At 34.3% G+C, this 27050-nt stretch overlaps 1 protein-coding gene and 1 long non-coding RNA gene across 5 annotated transcripts in view; one reads left to right on the top strand and one right to left on the bottom strand.

The window, feature by feature from the left end:
* LOC141422556 (uncharacterized) overlaps nucleotides 1–4094 on the top strand; it is a 33718-nt gene extending 29624 nt beyond the window's left edge. For both annotated transcript variants that reach the window (XR_012447188.1, XR_012447187.1), the window contains 2 exons: nucleotides 2798–2988; nucleotides 3447–4094. This is a non-coding gene — a long non-coding RNA (uncharacterized lncRNA). The remainder of the gene's footprint in view (nucleotides 1–2797; nucleotides 2989–3446) is intronic.
* Nucleotides 1–27050, bottom strand: part of Arhgap15 (Rho GTPase activating protein 15) — a 586717-nt gene that overhangs the window by 317649 nt on the left and 242018 nt on the right. The window lies entirely within an intron of this gene.

The following is a 27050-nucleotide window of genomic DNA, read 5'->3' as shown; positions in this document are numbered from 1 at the left end:
ATACTTTAATTCTTAAAAATTCCTTATGCATTCAGATAATCAGAATTTAATTCATATTTTCTAGTGCTTTGATTGTTTTACATTGCCTCCTAAATTCTTGGATTTGCTTTATTTTGCCAAATGATAGTATTCTGTTTTAATTTTTTTTCCAAATTATTAACCAGAAATAATCCTCTTCCTGTCATTGGCCAGCTGCATGGCCTTTTTGAAGACTCTTTTTTTAAAATAATTTTTTATTAGGATATATTCATTATACAAGGGGGATTTATAGTGACAATTCCGATTAGTCTTATATTGTACATTATTTACATTGCCCTCATTATCTCTCTTCATCAGCCCTTCCCTACCCCTCTTAAAGCAATTGAAAGAAGTTTTTTAGTTCTGTTTCACACAGGTGTATGAAGTCCATCAACCATTTACTGTCACCTTAATCTTTCTTCACCTTCCCTCCTCCCCACTGACTCGTACCTCACCTCCCCCTGCATGCACCATGCTTATTTTACATCCTGGTTTTCATTATTAATGTTTGAGTTGACATTCAATGGGGTGTCTCAATGTATGCCCACTGTGGGTGTGCTTTACTTTGGTCCTTTCAGTCCCTTTGAATATTCTCCCTTACCCCTTTACCTCCCATCTCCCATTTTTCAACAGTTTTCCATACACATCCTCATGCTCCATCATTCTCTTTTCCTTTTCCTCTTTCCCCAAGTTCCAGAGCAGTTCCATGGTTAGAAACATGTTCTACATCTGAATTTGCATATGATCATGCTTGGTTTTGTAGGTATGTTTATCATTGGATCTGTCTTCCATGCGTGAGAGAAAACATGTGTCTTTTGTGTTTCTGATCCTAGCCATTCTAACTGGGGTGAGATGAAATCTAAGTATTGTTCTGATTTGCATATCTTTTATAAACAGGGAAGTTGAACACCTTTTCATGTATTTACTGGCCATTTGTATCTCTTCCTTTGAGAATTCCCTGTTTAATTCATGTGCCCATTTCTTCACTGGGGTGTTGATTCTTTGGGGGCTGAGTTTTTTGAGTTCCCTGTAGATTCTGGATATCAGTCCCTTGTCAGATGAGTAGATGGCAAAGATTTCCTCCCATTCTGTAGGCTGTCTCTTGAGTCTGGTGATTGTTTCTTTTGCTGTGCAGGTCTTTAGTTTGATGCAGTTCCATTTGCTTTTTGAAGACTCTTTATGCTGCTGTATGATCTCTCTCTTTCTTTGTGTGGTTTTAACCTTATCTTCATCAAGTTTGGCTTCTCAGTAGCTATGGGCAATTTAGACCCACGGCCATGATAATCTCTTTTCCAAGAGTTCTTTTGATTCTTCACTATGGTCTCAGTTTTTTTTTTGCTATTCCCCTAAACATTTAAATGCTTCCTCCTGAGCCAAACTCTCTTTCCCCTCTTGTCATTTCCTAGGTGCCTTCAAGAACTGACAATTCTTGTCCCCATTAAAACAATAATAAAAAAAAGATTAAAAAAAACTGACAATTTTTTGCATGGCATGAACAGTTGTTTAGTTTCAGTGACTTCTACATTTGCATCCATTTTTTTGAATGAAATAATTGTTCCTACATTAAATGTATCTTCCTATAAGTATTTAATACTTTTTTCTTTCAAATATGAATGTCATTTACTTATTTAGTCTAATTGTTGCCAATTCGATGTTAAATAGAGTTGCTAACAGCAGATGTCCTTATTTTTTTATCTTTGAGATAAAGTGTTGTCCCCCATCATTAAATATGATAGTAGTAGTTTTTTTCATGGACTCCCTTTAATATATTTGGGAAGTTTCTTTTTTCCATTATTATTATTGTTGTACTGGAGGTACATATGACATTTATCAAAGTTTTTTGGTAAATAGTTGAATTCACTCCCTCCATCATTCTCCTTTATCTCTCTGCCCCCCCATTCCTAGAATAGTTTCAACAGGTCTTATTTTTCCATTTTCAGACATGAGTACATAATATTTCCTCTGTATTACAAAAGTAAGTTCTGCAACCAGCACCTTGTGCATATATCTACTTCTATAAGTGCTAACCTATAATAGATTCTTAATAGTGGAATAATGGGGTCAATATAACAGATTAATTTTAATAAATTCTGCTTGATTATACTCTAAAATTGCAAGTATACCAATAATAAAAATGTTTTTTCTGACATCCTTCTAAAACTGAACATTGTTAAATTTTTTAGTAATTATCAAGAGGATGGGTGAAAATGATATTCCACTTAAAGCTACAAATACCCTGACTCTTAGTGAAGTTAAATATTATTTTCCATAAGTTTATTAGAAAGTCTAAGTTATTTGATTTTGTGTAATTTTTTTCCAATTATATATTAGTATGTTTCTTTTCTTATTAATTTAAGGGTATTTTCTATTTGTCATTTTGCAAATATAAAATTTTATATGCCAGTTCCTTTTATTTTTTACTTATTTAAGATTTTAGTAACAGAGATTGTAATTTTTATGTTCATATATGTCAGTCACTTTTATTGCCAGAGAAGTTTTTTTTCTATTGCTTGCATACTACCTTTTAAAGTCAGAGATAGCATATTATCAAGCTTGTTTTTTAAAAAATTGAATGATATGATCCTATGTTTTTTCTCCTTTAATGTTTGATAATGAAGATTATAAAAACAGATTTCCATGTTGATGATATATGCACTCTTGAAATAAATATTTCGGTTGGTTAATAAAATTTGATTGCTAGTATTTTATCTAACCATCATCATGTTTGGCCTGCTCTTTATTCCCTTTTTGATACCATTCTTGTTTAATTTGTTTTCAGTTTATGCCAATCTTTCTAATAAACTGGACATTTCCATATTCATATTTATATGGAAGCTCATACAAATTGAGGATTGCTTGGCCTTTGGATTGGTGATATGAACTTATGAAAAGTGTTTGTTCCTGATGCTTTTTGGGGTATAAATACTTCAGTACTTTTGAAAAGACTTCTACCAAATTTTTTCTATTCAGGTATTTAATTTCTGGAGTTAACATTGTTGCTTTAAATTTTTTCCTAAAAAATGAATCCATATCATATAGATGTTCTGAGTTATTCACCACTTTTTGCTTAAATTTTCATGCAAGTTCTCTCTTATTTGTAGTCATTTTAAAAATTTCTCTTTTCTCTTTTTAGTTGTTAAATACTTTCAGTTTTATCATTGCTCTTTTTTAAGGGCTAAGCTGCAGTTTTATTGATACAATCGTCTTCATTTAGAGTTTTCTCCATCATCATTTTCTGCCTTCATGTTTAATAAATTCTTTGTTACATTTTCTTTGGGGTTATTTTGATGTTTTGTAATGTTAATTTTTAAATCTTTATTATTTACTTAAATTTTATTTTCTACATCTATGTATTAATTTGATAACTATTATTATAAAAACACTTTGTACCCTACCTTTTTTTTTATGAAATTTTCATTTTTTTCCAGGTAATGATTGACTATCTCCAGATCAACTTTCTGTCAGACACACACACACACACACACACACACACACACACACACACACACACTTCTATTTGAAGACATTGAAAGAACAATAAACTAAAGTCAGGTGGGAACAAAGTGAAAACAAAAGTTCTGAGCATTCTGCAATTGAAGGCCAAGAAAGAAAGAAGAAAGAAAATGGCACAGAAATCTTGGAACCAAGATTTGGAAGGCAATAGATACCCAGAAAGGTGAGCTCAGAATTTGTCTTGTTTCTTCCCCTGAGGCATTCTGTACTTGTGGATGATAGGTTGAAAAGTATATCAGAGTTTATGACAGTCCCAAAGGGTTGGAGGAACAAAACTGAAGTTCAGTTTCATCAAGATGGAGTCTGGATGTTCAGTTGAGACTCACAAGGATTGTGCCCTGAGGAGAACAGTGAACCAAAAATACACTGGTGTTTACTCATACAGAACCAATCCTGAGTCAGCTTAGTCTCTGCTTGGGTTGAAGTGAGCTTCTCCTAGTGTAAGGTGCTGGCCAGAAATAATAAAAATAAATTCCTTTGGGAGAAAATATTATCCTCTGAAGTTACCGCTATAGTTTTTCATTCGAAAAAATCCTGCACTTGATTTAAAAAGTAGATTTGAAGTAGATAAAAGATTAATAACAAATAGAAAAAAGTGATGGAAATAGACCCAGAATAAATCTAGACCATCTAGTTTTTATATATTATGTATTTTCAAAAATAATAAATATGATTGCAAGTTTTAGCAGTAAATTGTAAGGAATGAATAGAATGACATAAATTTTGCCTGAAAATATTAAGAGGTTAAGATAGATATCACAGCAGATTAAGCATAGAGAACTGAAATTAAGTGGGAATAAACCTACAAGAAAAGATCTGAGATTTATAGTTGGAATCCCAGAAAGAAAGGAAAGTGTGGGAAGAAACTCTGATTACAGCAAATGACTAATAATTTTCTAACACTGCTGAAATACATTAAACCACAGATTTAAGAATCCCTACAAACCTCAAGGAGGAAAAATATAAAGAAAATCATTTCTATAACACTGTAATTAAATACTTAAAAGCTAAAAAAAAATCCTATGAAAGAACCAAGAAAAAAGTGATATTAACTTAAAGGAGCAGTAATAAATTAGCAGTTAATGCTAACAGTTAAAATTAGTTCACATATGGAAACTGTGAAAAGATAAGACACGTACATTCACAATAACAATTCCTTGAGATTGGTCCCATTTAATATTTGCTTTAATATCTGGAATTTTTACTAAAACTGGCAAACCACTCAGTGACAAAATTCAAATATCAACATTTGCACATCAATACAGTTACTTGAAATCATATGATTAAAAAGCCAGACAAGATGTTTTCAGAGACTTCCTCTTGTACCATCATATTTAATTGATTTCTAGTTCATTCCAAATCACCTTTGTTTCTACTACTCCAGACCAAGTCAGAAACAACCTTTCATGTACATGTCAAAGGGCTTCCTAATTGGCCTCCCTGCTTCCATTTTTAATGTCTACACTCAATTTCATTACACAGTTGCCAGAGCAATAATTAAAAAACATTAATAGGATCATGAGCAATACCACTGTTGGATATACATCCATCCATAGCAAGTGAAATCAGTATTGTGGCAGTAACATACCATTCCCATGTATATTGCAGCACTATTGACAATAACTAAGATACAGAATCAACCAACCTATCAATAGATGAGCACATAAAGAATACATATATGTATACACACATATATATATACATATATATATGGCAATATTCTGCAATTTTTAAAAAGAAGGAAATTTGTCCCTTGTGACAACATAAATGAATCTAGAGGAGATTATGTTAAGTGAGATATTAATAATGACAAATACTGCATGATCTCACTCATATGTAGAAACTAAAGTTAATGTCATAGAAGTAGAGGAGAATGGTGGTTATCAGGACCTGTAGTGGTTATGAGAGAGACAGAAGAAGGAAGATGTTAATCAAAACAAAGCATACAGAATAAAGTTAGATAGGAGGAATAATTTTGAAAGATCCATTGCATAGCACAGTGTGTGTATTTGATAATGATACATTGTATTCTTGAAAAATTCAGAGGATATGTAAAGTGTTGTCACCACAAAAATTATACAGAATGATGTTACTTCCCTCAGAACATCTGAATGGTTGAAATTGAAGCTCTATGTCATGTCTCTGAGGTTCTATGACCTGGACATTGCCTGTCATGTTGGTTCCTCTGCTCCCACCCTTCTCTCCTCGCTCTGACTCAGCTGCATTAGCCTTCTGGCAGTTGACATAAAGCCTTTGATCCTTGGGTTTTCTCTTTCATGAATCCTCTGTGCTTAAAATGCTTCTTTTATTCATGACTCTGTGCCAACATCACTGCCTCAGAGAGGCCTTCTGGACATTTTTCCAAAAGACATCCCCTCTTACCACTTGCCATGATATTCTATTTCTTTTCCAGACTTATTTTTCTGATAACATTTTAATTGAAATATTATGTACTTTTGCTTGATAAATGACTATTATTTACCAACACGTAAACTGCACCAGTCCAAGAAACTATTCTTCATTATAAATGTATCTTCATCTCTCAAAATAGTAGTATCTCAATAAATATTCATTAATGAAACAAGCAACTTATTGAACAGTTATAACAAAACATACCATTTTGTAGAGTGACAAGATGAATACACATAGTACTTACAGTCAATAAATCTAAAAATAATAGTACAGGAATAACATAAACAATTAGTAATCAACATAACTATAATAGAGAGATAAAGTTCCTAGCACAAAAAAGGGAAGTTTTAATTTTTGTTATTTTGATAGAAACTGATTAATTTATGTTTCTTCACACAAACAGTTAAAGATTACCTTAAATGCTTGCATTTAGACATTTTATTTTAAGTTTAATAAATACAGAATTAAAGACAATGATACTTAAAATATGAACCATGCCATAATCTTTCAACTATATAGTTTTTTTTATTTTCTAATTAATGTAGACTTTCTTACTAATTTTCATCATCACTATGATTGAAGCAATCATGATCTTATACATCATTATCATCGATAAAACCTAACCTTCGCCTTAATTGATCTGTACTTTCTTTAGATTTACTCAAATGTTACCTTGACACAAGCCTTGGCTGGTCATCTGACTTAATTTTCCTCTCTCCTTGCTTTAACGTTCTAGTTACCATAGCAAAATCTATTATGCTGTATGTTTTACTTATTTTGTTTTGCCTATTTTTACTCTCTCCAAATTGGAATGTAAACTCCTTGAGAGCAGAATTTTTTATGTAGTTGTTAAATTCTGTATGCTACAATGTATTCTCATCATACATCACTGCTCAACACAAAGTAGATGCTTTAATATTTGTACACTGGATTATCAAACATTTTCACATTTTTTACCCAATAGGTTGAAATAGTATACTATGCAGAATATGAGGAATGTTGATATGGAAACAGGCATGGTGTAGTAGACAATCATAGACTGCTGTCAATCAATGACTACATTATGCACTTTTTTTTGATGGTCTGGGGTTCAAACACAGGGCTTGTCAGATAGGTGCTCAACCACTTGAGCCACATCTTCAGGCTTTTCCATCAGTAGTTAATTAAATGTCACAGGAATCTTCAAATTTATCAAAACAAACAATAAATACAGTAGATTTCCACATTATAAAGAATATTCTATTTCATAAGAGATTTCATCATGACTTTTAATGTAAATGGTGTTTCTAAAGCTGTGCACTGGGCTCATGCCTGCAGTCATAGCTACTTGGGAGACTGAGATCAGGAGGATCTTGGTTTGAGACCAACTGGAGGGGGAGAGTTAGCATGACCCCATCTTGCTCAATAGCTGGGCATAGCTGTACATGTCTATTATCCCAGTGACCATGGGAAGTTAAGATAGGTGGATCATTCAGGTCAGCCTGGGCAAAAATTAACATCCTATCTCTGGAAACACCAAAGGAAAAAGGTTTGGAGGTATAACTCAAGCAGTAGAGAGCTTGCCTAGCAAGTGTGAAGCCCTGAGTTCAAAGTCCAGTGCCACCAAAAAATTACACATATTAATTTTTAGTTTTGTATTCATTACTTTTCAACATGTGTGTCAGTACTGTTTTCAGAATGAGTTTTAATGGATTTAAATGATCAGCATCTGAGTTTGTTTTATTTAAAAATTCTAAAAGTGAAATATGCAAATTTATTGTTTTACAATAGTAGAAGAAAGTTCCTATAATGTCAAAAGTGCTATTCCCTATCATGGGGATACATAGGTGAGTAATCACACTTCTTCAGGAAGCTTATTCTATGATATAGGAATAATTTTAAATCATAAAGCACTAACTTGAAGCTTTATAAGTTTTTTAAGTATGTGGTTAAGCCCAGTTAGAGGACCACTGGAGATATTCCCTGGTGGAATTAACACTTTGAATATGACTGTGTCTCCACTTCTGTTTCTGACATAAATTAATAAGATTCTATTTGGTTAAAAAAATTCTCTCATTAGTGTCCCATCAAAAATAGCACCATTTGCCTCATTAAATTTAATGAGGTTGTTATTGTTGTTGTTGTTTTTCCATTGGTAGGTGTGGGTGTGTGATGTACGTGTCAATGTGTTAGACTGGTACCTTCAAAGACATGCTTTATGTAGGCTAACATCTTTCTGAAGCTAAAGATGCTTCGGAGTGAGCTATTTCTAGAATGTGGGGGCTCCCTAATGGGTTGGTAGCCATGTGATACATCTTTTACTTCATTCTGGAAGAGTAGGAAGTGTCAGAGATAGGTGCCTTTTATGTCAAACACTCAAGATTAGACAATGTCAATATTTAAATATTGTATACTTTGTATAATACATGTAGGATACTTATGTCAAATCAAAATTTAAAAACATGTCATTCTGTCTTATCCATAATGCCCCACTGAACGAAAACTTCAGAGTAATAAAGAGAATTGACTGAGACTACCACTATTTCTTCCCAAAAAGCATGAATTTTTATTTTCAGAAGGGCAGAAATATCATTTCATTATTCTATTAATTAAGTCTTCTGTTTTCAAACTTATGAAAATTAGCATGTAATTATTTTAGATATATATTCTAATCAAGTGCTACAAATATCATCTGCATTAAAAGAGAATATTTATTTTTCTTTTTAGCAATTATCAACATAATAGAGGCATTTGAACACATGTGTAGACACATGTAATGTTTGTGGTGTTTTTAACCCACTTGAAATGACAAAACTGAAATAAGAGTCAGCAGCATTATTGAGGGAAAGGTCTAAGAAAAACAATATTGAGTAATCTTGAATCCAATCTCAAATTGTAGATGGAATTAAAAATTCTTAAGAGATAATAACATGTCTTAAAAATAGGCTAGATATATGTAGCCTAAAAGCTGGAAGAAACAGATCTGTCTAGAGATCTCAGCAAGGTATGATTGCAAGCAGAAGTGCAGAGACAGGAAAGTACACAAATACAGTATGTAGATAAAATGAGGAGAGAGGAGAGAGAGAGAGAGAGAAGAGGGAGGAAGAACAGAACAATATTTGTTGAGGAGAAATCTACAGCTTTCTTCATATTAAATACTTTGGTTTTGAATTTTTGAATTCAGTCTTTTGTATACTATTATTTATTTCTCCCTCCCTCCCTCCCTTCCTTCCTTCCTTCCTTCCTTCCTTCCTTCCTTCCTTCCTTCTTTCCTTTCTTCATTTATTTGGCAGTACTGGGGTTTGAACTCATGGCCTTGCACTTGCTAAACAGCGTTCTACCATGTGCATCATAACCCTAAGCCATACTAAGATGGACCCTGGCAGAGAACATGCCAACACAACTCTGGTTCTCACTCCTGAAAAGAGTAGGAAAACAAAGATAGAAACAAAACCTCAGAAGTCAGAAAAAAAATCCACAGCAGAAGAAATATTAAAGATAATTTATCAAATATACAAAAATAATTTCATACCTCAAGAGAAGAATTGTTACAACAAAAATTATTTCAGAAATTAAAGCACTAAACTACCAAGAAGTAGAACAAGTATGATGACAATGTAAAGGAAAACACACTATTTCAAAAGAATAATGAGAACAAAGTTCTTGGAGGGAATATTAGAGAGATTTAAACAAAATGTTCAATTGAATAAAATATTAATCCTACTATATTGTAGTAATCAAAGAAACAAAAACCCTACATCCTTAGGTAGACTAACCCAGAATTTCTCTCCCTATTTCCATGGACAGGAGGGAGAGCATTCTAAAAATCTTGACTCAATCAATAGATGAACTAAGTGATGAATGAATAAATCAATTATGATTTCATAGTTTATATCTTATTTAAGCTGAATAAAGACTATTTAAATGAAACATCAATGTGTCACATATGCATTATTAGACATTTATTGCAAAATTAGGAGTACATTATGCTTTAGGTGATAAAGGTATGCTTGAAATTAATACAATTTTTCTATTAGATGAAGTAACTCACCAAAATTTTGTCTATAATTCTAGTTTTTATCTTTCTGTTAATATCCTTATATTCTACACCTCTCTTAGGGTCTCAAATCAAATTTCATTTCTTCAATTAAAACCTCTTTCTTTTTTTGGGAGGGGTACTGGGGTTTGAATTTAGGGCCTATACCTTGAGCCACTCCACCAGCCCTTTATTGTGTTGGTTTTTTTCAAGATAGGGTCTCACAAACTATTTGCCCTGGCTGCCTTCAAGCCATGATAATCCTGGTCTCTATGCCTCCTGAGTAGCTAAGATTACAGGCATGAGCCACAGGTGCCCTGAAAAAGCTCTTTCCTAAAATGTGCTATCTTCAGTTTTTCATATTCTACCAGTGTCACCATCATCCTCTTCATCAATTCTTATTCTACAATGCTGTGCTTTTTTCTGCATCTTGTCTGCCCTAAGTATATAATCATTCATGTTTCCTTTGTCCTTGAATGTTCAGACGCATCAGTATATCCCCTCTTCTAGTTATTCATTCCAAGGTTTTTTCATCATGTTTATTCTGGGCCCCCTTCTTTGATACTTTGACTATTTAATAAAAATGTTTCTCAACAATTCTAAAACCATAAAAGGATTGAGATTCCGATGATTCTTAGTTTTATTGGAGAAATGTCAATGTACCGTTGCCTGAATAAGTCTTGTAATACAGGTTTCCTGGGTTTTTAAAAAAATTTTTTAAGCCTTCACATCCCAGTACTATATTTATATTATCCTTATTTTGTAGCTCTCAAGTGAGTTTTGCATGGCTAGTTTTTCTATGGTGAAAAATTATGTGCTATTTATGTTGGCTTTGTGTGGTCATAGTAGAAATTCAACAATAAAAGTGAATGGATGATTTTAGGAAGCAATTATTTTATAAAAGTTGATAAAATTGCATTTGAAGTTACACATGCTTGTGCACGTGTGTGGGAACACACATCCACACCCACACAAAACTTCCCTCGATACATTCTGAAACACAAGTTTTCCTTTGCTGGTTTGTTTTGGTATCTCACTCAATAAATTTCTCCCATTTCTGAGCATACTTTCCTCATAATTATGTATTATGCAATTTTTAAAACAGTTCATGAAATATAATTATTATGTTTATACCAAGTCATTTTCTTTTTGTTTCTTGCTTAGTAACAGCATACGTGGTTTTAAAAGCAATAACTGTCACACACTTCTTTGCAATACTCATAATAATCTACCTGTGAGTTAGTGATGAATAAGTTAAAATTGAATTGACAGAGCTTGAAAATTAGAAGAAATATATTAAGTCTCATGAAAGTGAGACTGAGGCATGTGAACCAGAAGTGGCCAACAAGAAGCAATTCTCAGAGTTTTGAGGAAGACTGACTTTGGCAAGTTGAATGTTAAAAGATAAGAGTCGTCCTAGGTTTCCAAATTGTCCCAAGACCAGCAACCTTCAGTATTACTGATTTCAAGATTAAGGAATAATAATTTTATGGAGAAAAATAACTCTAAAAGGACAAAAATAATATGACTTATTTACTTTAGAAGATACCTACATTTATTTCAGTTATCAGATTTCCTCATTTCAGCCCATCAGGTTAAAATTTACTTAATGGTCTAACATACCATTGTTTCTGCTGGGTATGCATGAATAGTGTCACATCTTGTTAATTCATTTTTTATGGTTTTTCAAGGGTCCTTTTAAATTTTTGAGAAACTAGATTTAATATTTGTAATTATGTTAACAAAAGTTGGATCACCTTAGGAGACGTTCTCCTATGAGAAAAAAACTTACCCATGAAGGCTGTCCTCCTCAAATTTCTGTTAGCCAGATAGACACTTAAGTGATAGACAAAAGAATATTTTCATTGAGGACCCAAAATAGCTTCAATTAAGAAAAATAATCTGCTGATGTTTCTCTTTTTAATGTCAGGAAGTTCTGTGCAGTGTTTCTAGAGTTTTTTTCCTTCAACCAGCCCAACATGAGGCTCTGCCTCAAGCTGTGATTTTGTAATTTGTTTAGTATCTATTGTGGGCATCCTGTGAATTGTGATCTCTTCATGTCTACATCATGGGAAGTGCACAGAGACCATAATGGATCGGGCGATTTTGTAACTTAAAATATTCTCACTCACCCCCTTTCCAATTTGGAAAACAAAATTAGCTGTGAGTTTTTATCCTGGGGAAGCACATATTTTAGAAACATCCGAGTTTTCAAGTTCCCAAAAGTGGTAATTCTTTTGTTTTCTCTGTCACTGATAAGCCATTTCCTTTTGTGAACTCAAAAGAAGCTAAAATCCTCACTAGTACCTTAGCTGTTTTCTATTTTTCCAACTTCAGTTTGATCTGTAATAAAACAACAGAATATCTGTCTCTCTCTCACCCTGTCTCTCTTTCATCCTACATGGCCTCTCTAATAAGCCAGTCCTTTTGTTGGGGCCTATTAAATTTATCCTGCATTTTTATATGATTGTAATAATATTATATGGCAGGCAAAAATATAATGATAAATGATAATTTGCCAAAAAGATTAAAAAAACACTGAGGTGTTACCTATCAAAAGTTCTCCTTCTGTCTGTGATGCAGCACAGATTGTGATCGTGACAGTAAATCTGGTGCTATTGTTAATGCCATGGCACTTGGGTTTTTGGCTTGCTTTAGTCCAATCTGTGACATGCTTGTGAATATCTTTCTTCTGTTCTGTCTGTATGGCATATGGATTTCTGGGATACAACGTCAGACCTATCCACATAACAAGTGTTCAGAGCACCTTATCATTTTAAAAAGCCAATTACTCAAAAAGACAAATGTGAAATGTTTCACATTTAATGATGAGTAAATCTGCAAAACAAATGCAATTTTGCTCGTTCTAAAAAGTTTAGTTTAACTGTAAATATTGCAATGGAGTCTTGCATGACACACACCACCGATAGGGAAAAGCTCATTTCATACATATTGTATATCATCACTGTCAATTACATCTGCACAGGATTTAAAACGGGGGTGGTATAAGTAATTAGAAATAAAGAAAATAGAATATTCTAAACTACAAGGCTCTGAAATCACTGTAAAAATGTCACTGCTAACATTGAACACTCTAAAAAAATATTTTGAAAGTCTCACCCAAAAAACTGAAAACTGCATATGTCTACAGAGGTAAAGGTCACTCATGAAACACTCAACAACAAAAAATACCAATTCATTTTTTAGAAATATTTGTCAATATGTAAAGAATGTTTTGTACATAAGTTCTCAGTTACTGTTGAATCAGTGGCTGTATGTAATAGTCCCACATGGAATGATGTCCTTTCAAATACTTTAAAATAAAGGTTGAGGGAAAGATTTTATGGGGACATCTTGAGTGCTGAGATTTCATGCATGAAAAGTACAACTAACAAAATACAATAGCATTTGTTTTTGCAACTGATTTATCTATTTAAATCTTTGTATTTGTTTATGTTGGAGACAATACCTAATTCATAAGTATGTATCTTCATCTCTAGCCATCCTACCCTACCTGAGCAGAACAAAGATAAGACTAAAAAAGAAAGAAAATCAATTCTACTCTTTGATATCCTATGCAGGTTATGTAAATACAGTTGCCACATTTAAATATCTTCTCTCTCTCTCTTTCTTTAGTCTACACATTCTTCAAATCTTTTAAACTGTGAATGCTGGTAACAGAATATTATATGACATGAGAAATGGAATGCACCTGGCACTGGTAATTTTAGAAGAAACTAATCTTGTTATTTATAACATCATTTAGCTAGCGGAACGGTTTTACCAGGCTTGGAATGTTGAGATATGAAAAAGTTCACTCAGTTCTTGGACTTTCCTTCTACATTGAAATGCAGTAAAAAATCAGAAAGTCTCCACTTAGCTGTTGCAAAGCACCCAGAAAAGTCTACCCTAAGACTCCTCTATCGATAGTCTAGACTAAACAATATCTTACAGTTCTCTCTATAGTATTTCACATTAACTATTTGCCATCCAGCATAGAATCTAGATAAAAAGAGATAACGAGTCCATTTGTTAAAGACAGAAAGTAAGGCCAGTCAGCCCTAATATTTTTGACAATATCTACTGAAAGTAAGAGCCTCACTTAGTGTTTAGTTATTCTTATATTGTTGTGGGCTCATTTCAACTGGATTTCAACTGTACATTTTGTTGGTATTATTTTTGCTTTTTGAGACAGGTATCACTATGCAGTATAGGCTGGCTTCGAACTCATGATCCTCTTGCTGCTAACTCCAGAATTCTGGGATTACAGCCCTACTGAATGCATGTGCATTTTTGTTTGAAGTGAGTTGATATGACAAGGCGCATGGTTGTTGAATATTTTGACATGATAGCTAATAATACATCAGGTGATCTCAGGGCACTTGATTAAAGTATAAATATAGTGTTTGTACTGCCTCCAAAGTTTGGTAGAAAGATAATGGGTCTAGCTAAGCAAAGAAGTAAAAGCTAATAATTCCTTGTGTTTTTAAAGTAAATGGATTTTATTCTATTTACAAATAAAGTAAACTGAGGTACAAACCAGAGACCTACTACCTAAATTTCCCACCTTTCATTTTCAACCAATTTATTGTAGTCTTTCATTGTGCTGACTGAAACTCCTTGAAATATGATGAATTATGTAATTCACCCAAATTTCCATAGTAATATTTGATTTCTAACAGTCGGAACTTAAAAAAATGTAACACTGAAATCCTTACACTGAGACACTCATCTCAATATTCATGTTAATGACTTTCACAAAAGTATTTACACAAAGAAAAATAATGATACTCGTGAATCTTTATCAAGAAGAAACCAGCTCACAGAACCACCAAGTGACAGGAGCTACATGCAAGTGTGTGACCCACCACCTCACTTTGAGAGCTGGAGTAAATCACACTTGCCTAGAGTCAAGGAGCAACAGGTATTTGTTGACTAGTCTATTACTTGTTTCTATAGTTCTAGTGATTTGCAATCCAATGTCACAATCATATTTTGAGCCGGAAGAAAGACTTAAAGAACTTCTTTCTACCAGTGCTCTTGTGATAGTGAAAAATAGTTAGACCTAAAGGACTGAGGGGCTTTCCAGGGGGCACATTCCTTAAAAGACACCAGAAAGACCCAGAGTCAAATGGTCTGGGTTGGTGTTCTGCTTGCCTAGCTTTCTTGATCTGCTGTGTTAGGAAGTCTCTTAGCCCTGTTAAGAGGCAATGTTCTCAGCTATAAAAATCTGGTGACACCTATTTCACAGAGACACTAGGAAAGAGATAATACATGGGAAAATCCTATAAACCAAGATGTTCTCTACAAATATATTACAGGGCCTTTCTCCAACTCATCAGCAATGTTGTTCCTAGTGCCTGTGTTATTATTATTGTTATTATTACTATTTTGCTTATCTTATAGGATGTAAACCATTAAATAGCACAGGAAACATCAGGGAATAAAATTCCACTTTTATAGATAGAAGTAAAGTTGCCAAGAAGGGCATTTTCCTTCATCTTAATATACTTTGACATTATCTGCAATGGTGTACTCACAGCTTGGACCCATCTCCTTTTAAAAATTTTATCTAAAGGATGAAAAAAGTAATAATGATGTAAGGAGTAATTATGACAGCTGTAGGCCTCCATAGTCGGCACCCACCTAGTATTATCATTATGTAACATGTTATCTGGGAAGTACCTGAGTCCATAAAGTGTCAGGTGGCCATTTGGCAAGAGAAAAAGGAAGAAATCTGATCAACGTTTTATAAGTGGTTTGCATTTTTTTTGCACCTGTGATTCTACAATTTCTTTCAGTTATATTTCAAAACACTACAGTTGGGATCTCCTTGCCAACCTGAGATGCCATAAGCCAGGATAACAGAACAAAATGTGAGAAGGTCCTTCTGTCTTTAACGCCTGTTCACTAGTGAATCAGCCTCCAATTAATCTGTTTCTTCAGTAGGAGTTTAATAAAAGTCAAGAGCACACATGTTCAGACTTGTTTAGTATTGAAGCTGTGCTAACATTATCTGTCTAGCCAGGTCAAAAATCTCATGTAATTAGATGCCAGAAACCATTTCAAAAACATTTCAGTATTTTTCAATTTGTTATAAGCAATTGATTGTTTGAGATAGGGAAGTTTAAATCCAAAATGGAAGTGCAGCGAGAGGGATGCTTCTCATTAAATGTTGCAAAGGGGAAAAGAAAGTTTGTTTGTGGCCAAACTGCACATAAAACTCAATATATTAGGTTTGCTATTTTCTATTTGTTTACGAACCAGAAAATTCAGGATCATTCGGCAACTTTTATTTCCATTCCACTGTGTGAATTGATGATCAGAATTGGTCGTTTACATTCAATCATATAGAGCATTATGCTTGGAGGAAGCTCTTAACCCAGTCATCTGTGCCTCTGAACTGAGTGTGCCTTGGTGTTTCCTGGAGAAAGTCAACAACACCGCAGATGGAAATACAGGTTGGATGCATTTACAACAAGCCGAGTTAGCAACTACAAAAGCTTAGAACTGAAAGCTTCGGAGACCATCGCCAGGCTGCTGAGTTTAAAGCAATGGGAATGGTAGCAAAATTCATTGAAAGCCCAATTTTCTCAGAGGTTATGGGAAATGACATTTAACCCATAAGTGAGGTAGTACATTAACTTTGCACAAATCACAAAACATAATCACCTTTACCAGCGTCTCTTATGTTTACCTTGGAGCCTAACTGCTCAGGCTGAGGAATACGAAATCTGATTCTTGCTTTTACATTTGCAGTGTGGAAGGATAAAATACAGATGACTCATGCATGCAGGACTTTTCATACAATTGTGAAATTTTACAAAGGCAGAATCATTGCAATTCAGAAAGGAGTTAACAATGATCACCCATCCCCAACTTTTAGATTTCACCCAGTGGGACAGAAAAATAATCTATCACTTTCCTTTTTTGAGAATTTTTATAATCAATTAATTGAAGATATAGGTCTATCTATACACATTTCAGATAAGTGAAAAGGAATTCTATATTCCAAATGAAGATAGGCTTGAATGGTAGGGAAATTTCAAATTAGTGGAAATTTACAATTATGATGACATCCTGTTTCATACTGGATATAACATATCCTAGAGTCTGGTTTGCTTAAAGTATTAGGTTTCCTAGCCCTCTTAATTTTGTCACAATTTGCTATCAGGGAGAAAAATGATAAGTAAAAATGAAAAGATATAAGTAAAACATTTTAGGGTCATACATTGTATTTCTTCTTTACTATTTGTTACTCATCAGTATAGTTATAGAATCACTGTGTCTTTAACATATTAGTAATTTTCATATCTTCTATTTATTTGGAATTTGTGGAATTTAGCAAATTTTAATTAATAATTTAAAAACTATTTAAAAGTGTCCCAGTTAAATGACTAGAAATCAAAGTAATATTTATCTAGTTATGAAACTAAGTTGAAAATATGTATTTATACAACTTACTGTATATATCCACACCATCATTATTTTTATATATCATCAGTGTCCACCTAAAACAGTGCTCTTCACAAATACTTCATTCAAGGACATGAGATAGCTGTCCAAACTATGTTCAGAGATTCATGTTATCAGAGCCCTACTTGTCTTCTCTTGATAAGAATCTGTATCTACTTCACTTCTGACATAGATTGTACTTGAACTGGCAAAAAGGAGCCTGTTGGCCTTTTACTCTGTACAACATTGAAAAATTGAAAATAAAGTGAAGGACAAGAACCCTATCTTCAGGAAATGGCAAGGACATTTTAGGAATACTCCCACTTCTATCTCTAACTTCAGATGATTCATGAAGTATCACTTCGTCTCATTGTCTCTATTGTTAAATGTGAGAAATCAAGAGATAATTCATATAAATAACTTTTAAGAGCTTCAATGGGCTACAACCATAAAACTATTATAATCACTTACTTAGTCAGTGCAGTTCAGTGTACTCTGGGATGTTGGGTATTGAGATGCTTCTTTTTTTTTTTTTTGACTGAATGTGCTGTAACCACTGGTCAATGATGCACACATAGAAAAGCATGAAATATCCTAATAGACAGGTTATATTCCAAGATAGTATCCCTTAGGACAAAGCTCATGAAACCATTCAGGAAACTGGAGATGTCAGGGTTATTAAAGAGAAACTGCTTAAGTCCTTTTAACCTTAGAGTGTTCACATGGGGCTTATTCTAAACAAACAAACAAACAAAAAGAAACAAAAAAGCTCCCAGAACAGTAGGCTCCTTTCATCAGATCAGATTCTCTATGTGGTTTGTCATAGCATCATTAAACAAGTAGTTACTACAGTCACTGTGGCCCACTTGAGTGGGGTACTCACCACTTATGAAAACCAATGAAGATGATGCTGAATGCCAGCTCATACTCTCTGTGTTATTTAAAGTTACTGCTCAGAGAATGGTGTATGGGCTGGCTCATGAGCTTTGATGATATTTATAATGTTTTCAGTCTGATAAAATGGGAAAACTTTCTGGAAGCACAGAAACAGTTATCATGTCATAGTTCAGGTTTTTTTGGTTGTTCTTAAACATAGCTGAGTAAAGAGCCTCAGCAAAATGGAAACTAAATATGAAATATCATTTCACTTCTTTTCCTGGGGTTTGAACTTAAGACCTTGCACTTGCTACTCAGGAACTCTATGCCAGTTGAGCCATGTCACCAGCCCTTTTTGCTTTGGTTATTTTTCAGGCATGATGTCATTTTTTTTTTTTTTTTTGCCCAGGGCAGGCCTCAAACAATAATCCTCCTACTTATAGCCTCCTGAGTAGCTGGGGAGATAAGATAGGCATGTGCCATCACACTCAGTTTTAATTGGTTGAGAAGGAGAGTTTTAATAACTTTTTGTCTGGGTTGGTCTTGAACCTTAAACTTCCTGATCTCTGCATTCTGACTAGCTGGGATTACAAATTTGGGCAGCCACACCTGGCTTCACTTCAGTTTTAATGAGATCATCAGTGAAGAATACTTGCTTTATGGTAGAATTTTAAGGAACAAAATTAGTCAGAAGCTGACAGTGTCTAAGCTGTAGTGATGATGTCCAATATCTCTACAACATTAATTAATTAATACAATATGAATGAGGTGCATGTATTCCCAGAAGTTTTTGTGTTCTAATGCAGATTTTAACTAGAACTGTGTTCATCTGCCAGTATACACTGGCACTGCAGGACTACCTTGACTTATCTCTGCTGTTTAAAACTATCAATGGTATCTCACTGCTCTTAGATAATAGTGAGGTATATTTAGCACAGGTGATATGGACCCACATTACCTGGCTTCTGCCTACCTCAGCAGCCTTATACCTTACCACACTCTGATTTCCTCATTTTATTCCCTTCTTTCCACTTCTCTTTTGATCCCTCAAGATACCCTCTCCTGCCAGAAGGCCTTTGAATGAGATGCACTTTTTCTCTGTACTCTTAAGTCTTTTTCTTTTATTTTGTATGTCTAGTTTCCCTTTCCTAATTTAATACCTTCCATAGACAAAGTCTTTTTTTATCCTCTAGAATAGATACTGCTAAAGTCAAACCAGCACTAATTATGTCCTTTCTTTTAATATAGAAAAAAATCTTTTGTAGAAAACTATCAGTGTGTTTCCATTGTATATTGTATTTTTCTCTTTACAAATGTAGGAATATTTAATTACTTACCTAATATCCTTCTTTCAACTTCAGTCATAAACAACATGTACTCAGGAAAACTCAGAAACTATTTTTTTCTCCACTAAGTTCTTAGTTCTGGGTTAGTGTTAGAACATAAGTTCAAAAATATGCATTGACTAAGTAATCAGTCTTGAAATCCTTTGCCTCCTTCTCTGTTGAATACCTACTTGGTTCTTCACGATCAAGCTGGAATACCATCTTTTCATCAACTTGTCTTTTCTGTAGTCTAACTTAATCCCTTTTTGATATTCTTATACAGTTTATGACTTTCCTCAACAAATTATAAGCACTATTAACATCAGCAAATATGCTATTTTAAATAATATTTCATTCTTCACATTACATGTTCTAAGTATTTTCAATTTTTGCTATGTTTTGTTGCCAATCTCTGGTGGTCAGTGACCCAGTATCTTTCAGGCAAAGCACAGCATCTTTCTTGCTCTCAGTGTCTTCCTGTCGTCTCTCTACCTTCTCTGCAGGGTGATTTTTGACTAGTTTCAAATGTTTTCTTGAAGATAGGATACAGGCTGGAGTCCCGGAATACCTTACCTTCATCTTGTCACAATGTGTAGCAAGGAAACCTATTGATCAGTAAACTATCTTATTGCTCTTTGAAAATATATTTTACTATATGATCTAGGACTTTTCCAGTTTCATTAGCTCTAAGTATAATATGCATTTCAAAATGTAAAGTAAAATTCACACCCAAGTGCACTGGATAATTCCTTGTCTTTATAAGTACTCAACTAGGATGAAAAAAGATGCCTACTCCCAAAATGTACCTTCCATCTCCTTGGAAACACCTTTCATTTCTGTTGTTTTCAGTCAGTAAAAGATAGCACTAGTTAATAAAGCTACTATTTAGAATATTGGAGATTGAAATATTTTCTTTTTATCATTGTTAAAAGTACCATCCGAATGACCCACGGAGGGCATAAGGTGTACATAATACAGAGTTGAGGTTCCCCTAGAACTACGTTTGTACTGCAAACTAGTATTCTGGTTATCATGTCATTTCCTTTCCATGTGACCATAATTACAGCGTAAAGTGTGCGCTTTGCAATATTTTCATTTTTTTCAAACTTTCTAATAAGAAAAAGAGCCACTTGCCACCTGTGTTCTTGTTTTAGCTGTCACTGGTTCTTGAGTCACCTTGGACATCTCCCCATGCTTTACCAACTAGCATATTTATAGCTGCTTTCATCTCTAAGAGTCTATTAGTTTATGCAAAATGGTAATGAGGTTGTAGCAAAGTTGCAGGGAAGTTAAGTGTTTGTCACAATGGATGAGCAAAGAAGTCCATTTGAAAACTCTAATTAAGTTGTCATTGTATGTATTGTGTGCTCATTTAGTGATCACTGTATATATGCATCAATAATTAATAGCCTTGCTTTAGAGAAGAGGTGGGTTTTTTTTTTTTGAAAAAGCATTTGATAATTTTTGCTGTCTTCCTAAGACAGAGAAGCGGGTTGGATATGGTCCTGTTGGAGTCCACTTATTGGCACATAAGAATGCCAATATGACAAAAGTTATTGAGAAACAATGTTTGGTGGCTTGTTCTTCCTAAAGTCACACTGGCTTTACAGTAATAGTAATGTGAAGTGATTCTGCTTCAATTACATTGCAACTGGGAAGACAGTTTGTGAAAGATACCTCCTTTAACAGCCTTCCTCCAAATATCACTTTGTATTTCTTAAGTACCAATTCAGTAGTAACGTAAGATTTCTTGTAAATTATCTGAAGAGTTTTTTGAAAAGATAATTATGGATACATTGCATTATACTTAGTAATATTATCTAGTGGATAAATTATTATTTGTGATATAAGTACCAATAAATGCACTTATAGTGCATTTCATAAAATGCACTATTGAAAATGTCAGCCCCTGGATTATACAATTTATAATAATACAAATCATATAATCTGGATAAAAGAGATAGGAGGCTGATGTTTATTGTCTAGATGTTTTGGGCTATCAAGTTCCAATTCTTATTTAATTTCACAAATCCAAAACTGAAAAACAGGACCAGAGGCCTTTAGAATGAAGCATACTTTAAATAAGTTCTTTGGAAGAAAGTAATTCATTTTGTATAGCATGTAAGAAAGTTACTGCGTATCAAGAAAAACTCCATTTTCTTTGTCCTCTTCCTCCTCCTTTTCTCCTTCTCCTTCTTCTTCCATATATGTATTTAACATATTCTCTACATTTGAAGCAAGAGTTGAGCCTTTAAGAATATTTATCTGTCCAGATTTTTGCCTTGAGATACACATCCACAATGAGTTATTTTTTTTTAAAAAAAGGTATTTTCTTACTGATTACTGAATAATTCTCCAAAGGTAATGACTTTTGTTGAAAACTAGACTGGTCACCCAGAGGTCAAAATCATACTATGGAGCCAAGCGTGCTATACACAATTTTTCTTACACTCCCCCAAACCAAAACAATAAAAACTCTCAGCATGTTCATTAGCTTTCTGTTTATGCTCCTTTAATACCTCATCCATCTCACTTCATTGCGGATTTCATAGCATTACTTCAAGCTGTTGAAACAACCACTCTGTCCAAAGTTATCCAGAACAAATCTCATTTGTCTTCTGTAAGTAGCAAACACATATAACTCTCACAGAGAGCTATAAGGTATACATTAGGGGGATATACTCATACCTCACAGGTGGGACTTGACAATTAATAGTATGTATACTATTTTAAATCTTCTACCAAGAAAACATCTGTTGACAAAATACACAATGATTAACAATTCCTCCATGAAACCTAATTTCAATATATAGTTTTAAAATATGTATGTGTTATCTAATCATATTATATGCTTATCTTTAACATTTCTTCACAATTATTTGGAAATGGCAGCTACTTAAAAGCCACATGATCTCAGAGAATAAAACTATTTTGTAAGGTATCGTGGCTGTAGGCACTTTCCTCACAAGTTCTCACAAGAGCTGCAGAACGTAATGAATAGGAGTTACTTTGGAAACTGACCAGTTAGACCCTTAGAGTTTCTGTGGACCTTTGTTACCTAATTCATTTCTGTTACCTTTTTGTTTTTCCAAGAAAATGTACCTCTATTACCACCCCCTGCCCCCTCCCCCTGCCCCAGGAATCTCTTAGGTAGCCTGTGTTAGTTTCTAGTAACATGTTCTTGTTTGTGACCTGAAGTACCACAAGATTAAGCTTTCCCAGGTTCCAGTGACAACTTGATAAATGTCTTGAATCTGTAGTAATTATTGTTGAAATGTGAATTAAGGCAATGCTTGCTCATGATTTCCCTTAAAAAGAAAAAGGAAATACACAATTTCAGTTTACTATTGTGCTAGAAAAGCCCTTGGGTCTTCTTCTTTGGCTGTTCCAAATCTCCCTTCTGCAGAAAAGGGATGTCCTGCTCTGAAAGCTGTGCAGGGAACCTCTGACAGCCATGGTCAAGGGTGGCTGAGGGCCACGAGATCGTGTGCACAAGGTGGAAGGAAAGGGGACTGGTTGTGGGGTATGATTTTCTTTTGTAACTTTATAATTAGGAGTCAATTGAGTTCAGTGCTTGCTTAATAATTGGCCTCCAGACTGAAGGCAAGCTCCCCAAAACCAAGGAAATAAAAATCAGTATTGTGCTGCATAGCATGTTTTAACAAGGGTAGAAATCAGATCTCGCCTCACATAATGGCATAAATGTTTCTCTGTGGTCGCATCTAACAAAGGTATCACACGGGCATAAATCAACGAGGGTAACACATTTCATTCCAGTTAATTATCCTGAGTTATCCCAAGAAACTAGGTTTTATTCTGTAATCTGTGAGGAAATCTACTGTTCCAGCCCCAAATCCTTTTCTCAGCCAGGTGATTATCAACTACATTTTTGTACAGGAGAGAATTAATGCCACATACTGCCCAAACAGCTTTGAAGGCAAAGAGGCCTGGGCCTGTAATAACTTTTGAACGGGGTATTGATTTAGCGAGCACAAGGGAGCCTACAGTCACTGGGGTTTTGGGGGCTTTCTAAGCTCTTCTCTACCTCTCATATTTGACCCCACTTCCAGCTCCACTGCGAACTCTTGCATTAACTCTCCACAGGAGACCCCAGGTAACTCTGCACTGGTGTCAGCACAGACTGAGTAAAACCCTAGGTCAAAAGCTGACCCCACAATGAAATCTGATTTTCAAGCTAGCAACAATCAATATGGCTTTAAAATTTGATAACAAGGAACTTTGGCAGAAAATAGCCAGGGTTGCTATAAAAGGCGGAGGCAAATTTTCTTCCAAGTACACAATTTGTTCTTCCTCTTTAGGTTGATACTTTGGGGGGCATATTTACTTGTGTGCTCGTGTGTGTGTGTGCCTGGCTTTTCTACCCGTGTACTTGCAAATACAAATTCTATGAGGTGATCTCAAAGCTTTTGTTGGAATAGTAAGCACACTTGGCTGAGAGTGGGGGGTAAAGAGGGAGAACCTGAAGGGAGGGGGAAGCAGAGAGTGGGGCAGAACATATTCTGCTCCATGAATTTATTCAAAAGCGTTGCAATCTCCATGCACATCTTCATCACTTCAGCGATAATTAAATCTCAGCATCACAGGTGATGTCCTCGTGCAGTCTCTTTCCCTGGTTCCCACTGGGCCAATGAAGCAGGCCTCCCCGTGAGGCCTGTTAGCACAGATCAGGTGGTAATGTGGAGGGACAGATGAGCTTTAGCTGACAGATGGCAAGATGACCTGGAAAACCTGCCCCCTTTTCTAGGATCAGGCAGCAGCTGACAGGTATTATTTCATAAAATAACGTCTAAAAGGAATCGCCAGGGTCTTCGCATTAATCTGAGGCTGCAACCAGCCATGTAACGTTTATGTCAGAACAAATCTGTCTCTATGCAGGAGAGGGAAAGTGGTTTTTGATGAAGTTGTTCATAAATTTTAATATAATATGCCTGATGGTGTCAGATATAGTCTCATATCTCTTTTATATTTAAAGGCTCTAGTGAAACATAGAAATATTCAATCTTCAACAAGCTACTTTTAAATAACTAAAAAGTTAACCAAGGATACCTTACTGCCTCTCTCTCTCTCTCTCTCTCTCCCTCCATCCTTCCTCCCTCCCTTTGTATTTTCAATAAGGCATAGGTTCATCTGAGTTCCTGTTTTAAATGAAAATGATTTCAATGTCATGAAAATCTTTTTGCCCCAAGGTAACAACAACAACAACAAAAAAATGCGTAGGACTATTGCAAAATTGCTTTTATGGAAAACTTGCTTTCTGGAAAGGAGGAAACTTGTCCAAACCCACAAGTAAACAACAATGGCAGGATGCCCCTGTCTTCTACAAACATAAATAATATTCATAACTTCTGGTGAAAAAAAATCAAGTACTGACTGGTTGGCAGAAATAACCCTTTCATTAAATGAGCTCTCCAGGCACCTGACATTTGAAGGTTTCAGACCAAATGAATATGTGGGGAATTCTACCACCTGGATGGGTTTGGCTTTGTCTGCCTTCTCCCTTGTGTAAATCCCAAAAGAATGATGCAGCAAGGTACAACCAAAGCCTCAATTTGCATATATCTACTAAATGGCAAAGTCACTTTAATCTTGCTTTAGATGCATGGCCTAATATCTCACCAGCAAACTTCTAAACCTGCCAGGGAAAATCTCAGAAATCTTTGTTTATTTGATTGTTATGAAACAGGGAGAAACATTTATTGTGAGTGTGTTAAAAGAGGGAACATTTTCTCTTCCGTAGACCTTTTTGTGGTGTAAGATCACCTCTTTGAGTACCTAAGGGCAACCATAAAGCGAATTTGTGGACTTAACAAAAACACAAGAACCTGGACAGCATGTATGACAGAGATGGAACCATCACACATCTCATAATCACATTTTCACCTGCCCATCTGGTACAGACCTGTGCTTATTAATAAATGTACCAGATATAGAAACCTGCCATTTTTGTGCTTTGAAACCAGTACTTAATAAAATCTGTAAAAAAAAAAAAGAATACCTTAGTAGAAGAAGCAGAAAAAATAGATTTCAAGACATTCCTTTTTAAAAGTGAAATTACTAAGGCATATGAGACAATTTCACCATCTATGTAGGTGATTTTAAAGGGCAAAATCCCCTAAATTATTCGTTTTCTTTAAAGTAAATTCTCCATTTGGCATGTTATAAAATGAACTAGAGACTCTGTATTTATACAGATGTTAATATTTCATTATAACATAATTGAATTAACCTTTTAAAAAACTTCTCCAACATGGCACTGGCCACTGTAAAATTTTTGGTTATTTTTACTCTTACATTAAAAATGAGATTAAATTATAAATTAATGGAGTAAGTATTCTAATTTAGATGTAATATCCATAGAAATATTCTTAACTGGAACTATTAGGAGCAATTCTTGATGAGTAACTTAAAAAGTTAAGTGAGGAATAATTATAGAATTATGAATGTTGTACATAACATCTACTTAGACCTGTTAATTAAACTTAAAACATTTACATTTACACTACTTGTTTACTTGCCAACATTTTTATGTAGGGCTAAAGTCTTTGTATAAAAGTCAAAGTTGGGGGTTTGTGCTATCTCTCTTCCACAAATCCATCTGTAATGTATCATGTAGAATTTCTATTTTTGATTTCTTTAGAGTGTAAATTCAATAATCCATGCAAAATTAACTAAGTGCAAAATCCTTCTGGATTTTTTTCAGCTTTTTACAGTTGCCTCACCCATACCTAATTTGGAAAATTTCTTTTAGTAATTCATTTATCAAGTCTTCTAAAGCATTCACCTTTGATTTTCATACAAACCCTAGTCTCTTTCCTTTGTGCATTTTTTATTTCGTCAATTTATCTAATATTGAATGAAATTATGTTTTGTATGCATGCAAGTAATGTGGGCAATTTGAGGAACAAATGAGAAACTTTCTTTGTATGTACTCCACTCACTGTAAAGAATAAGCAGGGTTTTTTTTTTGAAAGATTCAGGATTGCATTCCATTCTTTCTTATTCCTTTGGCCTCTTTCAGTGCTTGGGTCATACCTGGCAATTGATGATATACTAACTGGTTTTTTCCTGCTCTGTGTGACAGTTTCTTTATTTGTAAAATGTTGATCATAATAAAATGTCACCTTATTTTATGAGTTCTGCAGATTAAAAAATGTTGCCATAATGGGTACTCAGTAATTGGTGTCGATGTTTTCAATGTGATTGCCATCAAGCTTATATTTATTTTTTTAGGGATTCATTAACATCTAATAACTACTCATGAGTTGGCACTCTTACACCTTGTCCAATTGCTCAAAACTGTTGCTACCTTTTAATGACTATTAAGTAAACATTTCTTTTATTCAATATTTGTAAGTGTTCCTAAATTTCCTTAGTTGAATCAGTGGTTTTCCACTATTGCAAAAATGTGCAATTAT

This window comes from Castor canadensis, chromosome 4 (genome assembly GCF_047511655.1).
Source record: "Castor canadensis chromosome 4, mCasCan1.hap1v2, whole genome shotgun sequence".
NCBI lineage: Eukaryota > Metazoa > Chordata > Mammalia > Rodentia > Castoridae > Castor > Castor canadensis.
Note: the sequence above shows the minus strand (reverse complement) of the source record. Positions and strands in the feature narration are given on the sequence as shown.